Consider the following 8,428-nt stretch of genomic DNA (forward strand, 5'->3'; position numbering starts at 1 on the left):
TATATAAATAACTCTTGCAACCCAGTAATAAAAAGTTAGTAACACAATTTAGAAATAAGCAAAAGATCTGAAAACATCCCAAAGAAAATACACAATTGGCAAATAAGCATATGAATTTATGTTCCACATCAGATGTCATTAGGAAAAACAACAAGATACCACTACAACCTATTAGAATGGCTACAATAGGGGCCCTCCTGGTGGCGCAGCGGGTTAAAGCACAGCACTGAGAATCTAAAGCCACTTTCGCATGAGTTCGATTCCCGCCTGCCCCGGAAGTGACCACATGGTGCGGCAGACCTCTCCTGACCCGCCCACTGCTCCCCTTAGCAGTGTACTTCGTTGATCTGCCTGTTCTGTTCCCCACTCTGTCTCTGGTGAAGCCTCCCACCGCCCCTGAGCCTCTGGCCTGTACCCCAGTTCTATATGCACAAAATCAAGCTTTAAAAAAAAAATGGCTACAATAAATAAAAACTGATAATATTAATTAATAAGAATGTGGAGCAATAGGAACTCCCGTTTAGTGAGACTGCAACATGGGGCAGTCACTATAAAAAAAGTGTTTGTTTCTTACAAAGCTAAATAGTATAATCATATGTCATAGGACCCAGAAATTACACTCATAAGTGTGCCACAGGCCCTAACCAAAATGAGTGAGTCCTTGTCCTCTAGGGAAAGAACTCATCAGAGACCTCTGAGTATAGTTGCACCAAGCAAAGCTTTATTAGAGACTCATGAATCTGGATAAATTCTCCTTTTTGGATAAACTCTCCAAAAGGAGAATTTAGTCTGGTTCCCTGAAGGGAGTTAAGAGGAGCTATCAAGAGTAAGTCCACTAGGCAGTGAGAAGAAGAACAGCCTTAGAGCTTGCTCCGCCTTTGGGCTATTCCCCAAGTATGTGCAGACAGGTTACTTTCCAACTGCACATGTTGAGCTCACAGCCTCTTCCTCCAGGAAACTTTGAGCTTATTAGTCAGGATCTAGTGCTTTTTGTCTAGCCTGGTGCCTCATGGTCAGCATGATGGACAAAATTGTTTGGACAAAGCTTACCAGTCCAGGATTAAGTCAACTGGTCAAACAGGACTGGGGCAACTCATTCTACTAGGTCAAAATTCCCTTTACCTGACTGTCTCACTTCCATACAAAAACTTGAAAACAAATGTTTATATTAGTTTTATTCATAATTGCCCCAAACTAGAAGCAACTGAAATGTCCTTCAAAAGGTACATAGATAAACTGTGGTAATTCATATGATAGAACATTATTTCACAATATGAAATTATTCATTAATAAAAAAGAACTGGCCATGAAAAGACAAAGAGGAACTTTAGATACATATTGTTTAATGAAAGGAGTCAGATTGAAAGGCTACATACTGTGTTGATTTCACCCATATCACAATCTGGAATAAACAAAATTATAAAGACAACTAAAAGATTAGTGGTTGCCAAAGTCTTGGAGAGGAAGGGATAAACTAGCAAAGCACAGGAAATTTTTAGAGAGAAACTATTCTCTATCATGCTCTAATAATGAATACATGACATAATACTGTTGTCAAATGTATGGAACAGAGCAATGCAAAGAATGAACTCTAATGTAAATGATGTACTTAATTAGTCAATACTAATGTATCAATACTGGGTTATCAGTTGTAACAAATGTACTACATTAATGCAAGATGTTAATAACAGGAAAAACTGAGAAGCTAAGATAACTCTGTACACTTTAATTTTCTGTAGACCTAAAACAGCTATAAAAGATAATCTATTAATTTAATGTACAATTTCTGTTGAGTAAAATATTAAATAAAATTTAACACTAAAAAATGTTTGAGTTTGGCCCTCCCTGGTGGAGCAGCGTGTTAAAGCACAGCACTGAGAAGCTAAAGCCACTTCCCCATGAGTTTGATTCCCGCCTGCCCCGGAGGTGACCACATGGTGCGGCAGACCTCTCCTGACCCGCCCACTGCTCCCCTCAGCAGTGTACTTCGTTGATCTGCCTGTTCTGCTCCCAACTCTGTCTCTGGTGAAGCCTCTCGCCAACCCTGAGCCTCTGGCCTGTACCCCAGTTCTGTATGAACAAATAAATAAATCTTTAAAAAAAAAAAAGGTTGAGTTTGCTGCAGGGGAGGAGAGGTAAAACAGGAGCACAAGGGACTATGGTGATGGTGCACAGGTGATGTGGTGGTGGGAATTATACTGGGATTACTACACAAAAGAGGAGAAAGCACACATTGTACAAAAATGAACACTTATGTAAAATATATATAACAAAAAAAAAAATTTTAAGTTTGAGGTTGTGTTGGCTTTTCTCTAAAGAAGGTATACAAATAACCAATAAGCACACAAAAAGATACTCAACATTATTATGAATTTGGGAAATACAAATCAAAACCATATAAGACTCCACTTTACATTTAAAGTTTACTTTTACTTAAAAAAAACTGAAAATAACAAGTGTTGGAGAGGATACAGAGAATTTAGAACATCTGTATATTGTTGGCAAAAGATCAAGAGGCACAACCACTCTGTAGACCAGCTTAGCAGTTCCTCAAAATATTAAACATAGAATTACCATATAACCCAGCAATTCCACCATATAACCCAAGGAAAACAAAACACATGTACACACACACACACACACACAAACGTGTGTCCCCATGTTAGTAGTATCATTATTCATAATAGAAAAAAGTGTAAACAGTCCAAAAGTTCATCAACTCATACATGGACAAATTTATACCATGGAATTTTAGTTGGTAAGAAAAAGAAGTACTAGTACATGCTGCAACATGGATAAACCTTGAAAACATGCTAAGTGGAAGTCATTTGCAATATACCACACATTACAGGACTCAACTGATAAATAATACCCAGGATAAGGAAATCAATAGAGACAGAAAATATGATGGCCAGGATTTCTTTTGTAGGTGATAAAAATGCCTAAACATTGCAAAACTGCAATGAATATTCATAACCTATGAATATACAAAAAATATATACTAAGTGGTAGACTTAAATTTCTTTTTATTTTTGAAAGGAAGTACCTTGTTTGGCATTTTTTTTAAGATGTATTTATTTATGCATACAGAACTGGGGTACAGGCCAGAGGATTCACCAGAGAAAGAGTGGGGAGCACAAGAGGCAGACTGACTGAAGTACATTGCTGAGGGGAGCAGCTGACCCAGCAGGCGGTCAGGAGAGGTCTGCCTTGCAGGGATGGAACTTGTGCTGAAGCTGCTGCTAACTTCAGTGCTGTGCACCAGCAGGGAGAGCCCTGGCTTTGTTAATATTTTGACAGAGTAAGATTTCTAGTCTCAGGTGTGGTCAAGAAGCTCTCCCACCATCAAAACACCAACAGTCCATAGTGCTCCCCTCCTCCTCCCTCCACTTCTCACTCCTTCCCCTTCTCTTGCTACTCCTCCTCCCCTTCTGGATGCTTCAGAACAGGTTGGTTTTAATGTTTGTCACATAATAAGTGACATCATCCAGTATTTATCTTTCTCCTTCTGCTTATTTCACTTAGTATAATCCCTTCCAGTTCAATCCATGTTGTCATAAATGACATGAGTTTGTCATTGGTTACTCCACTATGTTACATACTGTTACAAGACAGGGAGAAGAGCGCAACTGAATCCCCAAACCTGTCTGCTCTAAATAGATTCTGCCATTAGTCGCATCAAGACAAAACATGTAAGACTTTAATGAAAAGGAACTTTAATAGAGTGAGTATACAACACAGAAGACCAAGAATATAATTTCTAAATTAAACACCATCCCCATCATGGGCAAAAGTCAACCAAAAGGGACTGGTCCAAGGCAAGGCCTAAAAGCCTGCTATAAGACTAAAGCACCTTCTGGACGGGACCCATAAAAAAGGGTCAGAAATGGCCAGACAAGTCCCGGAGGAAAAGAGCAAAATCAAAATCAATATTGTTGGGAGTGACCAAAGATTTACTGACAAGGACTGAATTAGGGCTGTTAAGAATTGAGCCCTGCATCCAAGCTTGATAAAGTGGTAATAAACTGACCTTGCATCCGGGATGGGACTAGCTGAAGGTGATAGCAAACTGGGCCTCACATCAAGGACACAGCGATGAGTCACCCCTTTGGAATCTGAGTTTAGAATCTATATAAGAGACCCTTCCCCCTTATTGAGTTGGCAGTAGCTGCAGACCCCACCCTAGGGGCTCCGTCTCAGCTGCTGTCCAAGAGCAATAAACTCTGCTTGCTCAGCCTTTCTGCCTCCCGCCTTCCTTTCTGGCTGCCCGTCACAGAAGTTGGGACAAAACAAATATAAACACTGCCATAGTCAAACTCCCCACGGGTCTCTCACCCACATCTCTTTCAACCAGTCCAGGGCCAAGAAACAAGCATGGTTTCTTCATCACATGCTCCCTGCTCTATGTGGCTTCCTCAAGTCTCCATCTGGCTTTTCATCCTGCTTCCTTCTTCTTCAGATTCCTTCTTTCTTTTCTCTGCTCAGCTCCACCCTCCTTGTGGGTGGGGCAGGGAACTTGGAACTTCCTGGGGACCACCCTGTTACAATACTACATATTCTTGAGCCACTAACTTGTTTAGTCACACTTAGTTTGTTTCCATATTTTGACTACACTTTAATTTCAATAAAGTCAAACTTATCAATTATTTCTTTTATGGAACATGTCTTTGGTGTTGTATTTTAAAAGACATCAACATACTAAGGTCATGCAGGTTTTCACCTACGTTAACTTTGAGGATATTTGAAGCTTTAATTTTCCATTTGAGTGTATAATATATATTGAGTTTGTTGTTGTGAAGAATATAAGGTCTGCATCCAGATTCAGCTGTTGTGGTTTTGCATGTGGATGTCCAGTTGTTCCATCATCATTTGTTGAAGAGACTGCCTTGGATCCATTGTAATGTTTTGGCTCATTAATTAAAACCAATTTACTATATTTGTAGGAGTCTATTTATGAGCTCTTTATTCTGTTTCATTGATGTATTTATCTAGTCTTTAGCAAATCCCCTAATAACTTGATTACTATAGCTTTTTAGTAAATCTTTACGTTGTATAATGTCAGCCCTCCACTTTGTCCTCCTTCATTATCATGTTGGCTTATCTTTCTACATGAACATTAAAATCAGTGTGTTGAAAGCCAAGAAAAAACTTGCTTGGCTTTTGATGGGCATTGCTTGGATTTTTTGAACAAGTTGGAAAAAACTGACATCTGTTTAATAATGAATCTTTCTAGCTATGGAGACAGACTCCACTTATTTAGTTCTTTGACTTCATTCATCAGAGTGTTACAGATATCCTCATATATATCTTACATATATATAGTTATATTTATGTCTAAGTATTAAATTTTGAGGGTGTTAATATAAATGGCATTTTACTTTAATTTCAAATTCCACTGGCTATTGCTGGTATACAGAAAAGCAACTGACCTTTTTTTCAAAATTTATTAATTATTCTTTTAATGTATTGGACATAGTCTTATTCAGGTCATCTTTTTATTATGTAAATGATAACACATTGTGTCTCTTAAGGAATTAGTACATATCATCTAGGTTAAAAAATTTGTAGACATAGAATTACTCATAGCATTCCTTTATAAACCTTTTAATATCCACAGGATCTATAGTGACATGCTGTCTTTCATTTCTGATAATTACCTAGCCTGTGTTCTTTTTGTTCTTGGTTCAGTTAGAGCCAAGTTTTTGTGTTCATTGATTTTCTCTGTTCGATTATATTGACTTTGCTCCAATTTTATTATTTACTTTCTTTTCTTACTTTGGATTTGACTGACTTTTTAAAAGTTTCTTTCTTTCTTTTTTAAGATTTATTTACTTACGCATCCAAGAACTGGGGGATAGGCCAGAGGTGCAGGGGGAGACAAATTTCACCATTGACAGAGTGGGGAGCAGAACAGGCAGATGTACTGAAATACACTGCTGAGAGGTGTAGCGGGCAGGTCAAGAGAGGTCTTCCACACCATGTGGGTCAGCTCCCTGGCCAGGAGTTGAACTTGTGCTGCATGACTGCAAAAAACTTCATAGTACTGCGCTGTAACCTATTGTGCCACCGGGAGGGCCAATTTTTTATAATTTTTTTAAATAATTTTCTAAGGTAGAAACTTAAATTATTAAATTTAAATCTTCTTTTCCAGTATGTTCACTCTATGTTATAAATTTACCTCTAAGCACTGTTTCTGCTGCATCACACAAAATTTGATGTTGTTGTCATTTTCACTGAATTCTAAACATTCTTTAGTTTTTCTTTAGGTTTCTTATTTGATCCATTCATCATTAACAGAATGTTATTTAATCTCTATGTATTTAGGGATATTCCTGGTATTGGTTACTAACTTAATTTCATTGTGAATTGAAAGCAGATCTTGTTTGACTGCTGTTCTTTTGAATTTGTTGTGTTCTATTACCTAGAACATCTTGGTGAATATTCCATGTGAACTTGAGAAAAATATGTATTCTGCTGTTGTTGAATGAATCATTGGCATTAACTATACCAGTTTAATAGTACATTGGAGTTCAAGAATATCTTTACTGATTTTCTGACTGCTGGGTTAGTCCACTTCTGAAAGAAGTGATACTGAATCTGTTTACTCCTCCTTGCACTTTCATCATTTGCCTGGCATACTCTGAAATACTGTTAAGTCTTCTTGGAGAATTGACCCCTTTATTGTAATATAATGCCCTTTTCTACCCCTAATAATTTTGTTTGGCCTAAAATCTGCTCTTTCTCAAATTAATATAGCAACTTCTGTTTTGTTTAGCATTAGTATATTTCTTCGTCTGTTTACTTTTTTTTTTTTTTCAAAGATTTTTATTTATTTTGTGCATACAGAACTGGGGTAAAGGCCAGAGGCTCAGGGTAAGAGGCTTCACCAGAGACAGAGTGGGGAGCAGAACAGGCAGATCAACGAAGTACACTGCTGAGGGGAGCAGCGGGCAGGTCAGGAGAGGTCTGCCACGCCATGTGGTCACTTCCGGGGCAGGTGGGAATCGAACTCATGCGGAAGTGGCTTTAGATTCTCAGTGCTGTGCTTTAACCCGCTGCGCCACCAGGAGGGCCCTCATCTGTTCACTTTTAATCTATATGTATCTTCATATTTGAAGAGGGTTTCTAGTAGACAACATAGAACTTGGTGATATTCTTTTATTCACTCCCATAATCTTTCAGTAGATGTATTTACATCATTGATATTCAATGAATCCAGCAAGTTGGTAACAGAGTGAAGATGCCAGGCTATCCTCTTCCTCATACTCACAGCCATATTGTAGTAGAACAACCCCCAAACTCCATGAGGGAAACACAAGTAACTCAGAACATTTTAGGAAATGGTGCAGCAGAAAAGGATAGGAAAAGCTTTATGTGAACTTTGTTTATTACAATACCAGGGCAGTACAACCCACAAAAGGGAAGAACACTTGAATAAATTAGTGCTCAATCACCTATCTATAACTGGAACAAACATGCCAGGAAATATTTGTTGCAATAGAAAAGAGAACAATTCCTGACCTATGAACCCTATCAACTGCAGGCCATGCCTAGTCTGCTTCTAGTGCTCAAAAGTAGTCTGGTATAGAAGCAGACAAGAGATTGTAAGACTTATGATATACAACTTATATAAGACTGATGTGAAATGACAGTCTGAAGAACTGGCCTAGAGGAGCACATTACTGTGGAACTCAATCATACAATTCTGGTACCTACAGCCCAGAAGGAAACTTCCTGATGTTTACATAGGTGATCCTTTGGTTCCCTACTGCTCTAGTCCTCTTTATACTTACTACCCCTCCAAAGAACAAGGATCTCCAGTTTGATTTAAGGTCTTTGACTAATTCAGCAGGTGTGATGCACTGGACACATGATGATGGTACATGGGTGATTTGGCGATGGGAAACCCAAGGGGACTGCAATTGAGATGGAAAAATACACAAAAATATGTAAAAATAAACTATTATAAAATTTGTTTAAAATTTCAGCAGGTATGAAGACAACAGCCTGAAAGTCTATCCCTATTACAATGCATAAAATTTTTTTTTGCAAATATATTAACAGTTTTTAATTCTTGGTGATGGAAAAATAGCTGTTAATTTTTGTCTGGAATGTTTTTCCTATTAAATGGAAAATTTGATACAAAACATTAGAATCATTTTAAGTTTACCAGAGCTCTTCACATAAATTATTATCTGACTGTACACTTAGGTTGCGTTAGTTTTTTTTTTAACTGTTTATTTTTACATCATTTTGTACATTTTTTTTCATCTCAATTGTAATCCCCGCAGAATTCCCATCACCAAGTCACCCGTGTGCCATCACCATAGTCCCGTGCACTTTCCTCCCCACCACCCCCCCCGTTTTGATCCCATTCCCCACTCCACCCCCACAAAATGTCTCTGGTATATGGCTGTTCATTATTCTT

Source organism: Condylura cristata, unplaced genomic scaffold, assembly GCF_000260355.1.
Source record: "Condylura cristata isolate star-nosed mole 26May11 unplaced genomic scaffold, ConCri1.0 scaffold00036, whole genome shotgun sequence".
Taxonomy (NCBI): Eukaryota; Metazoa; Chordata; class Mammalia; order Eulipotyphla; family Talpidae; genus Condylura; species Condylura cristata.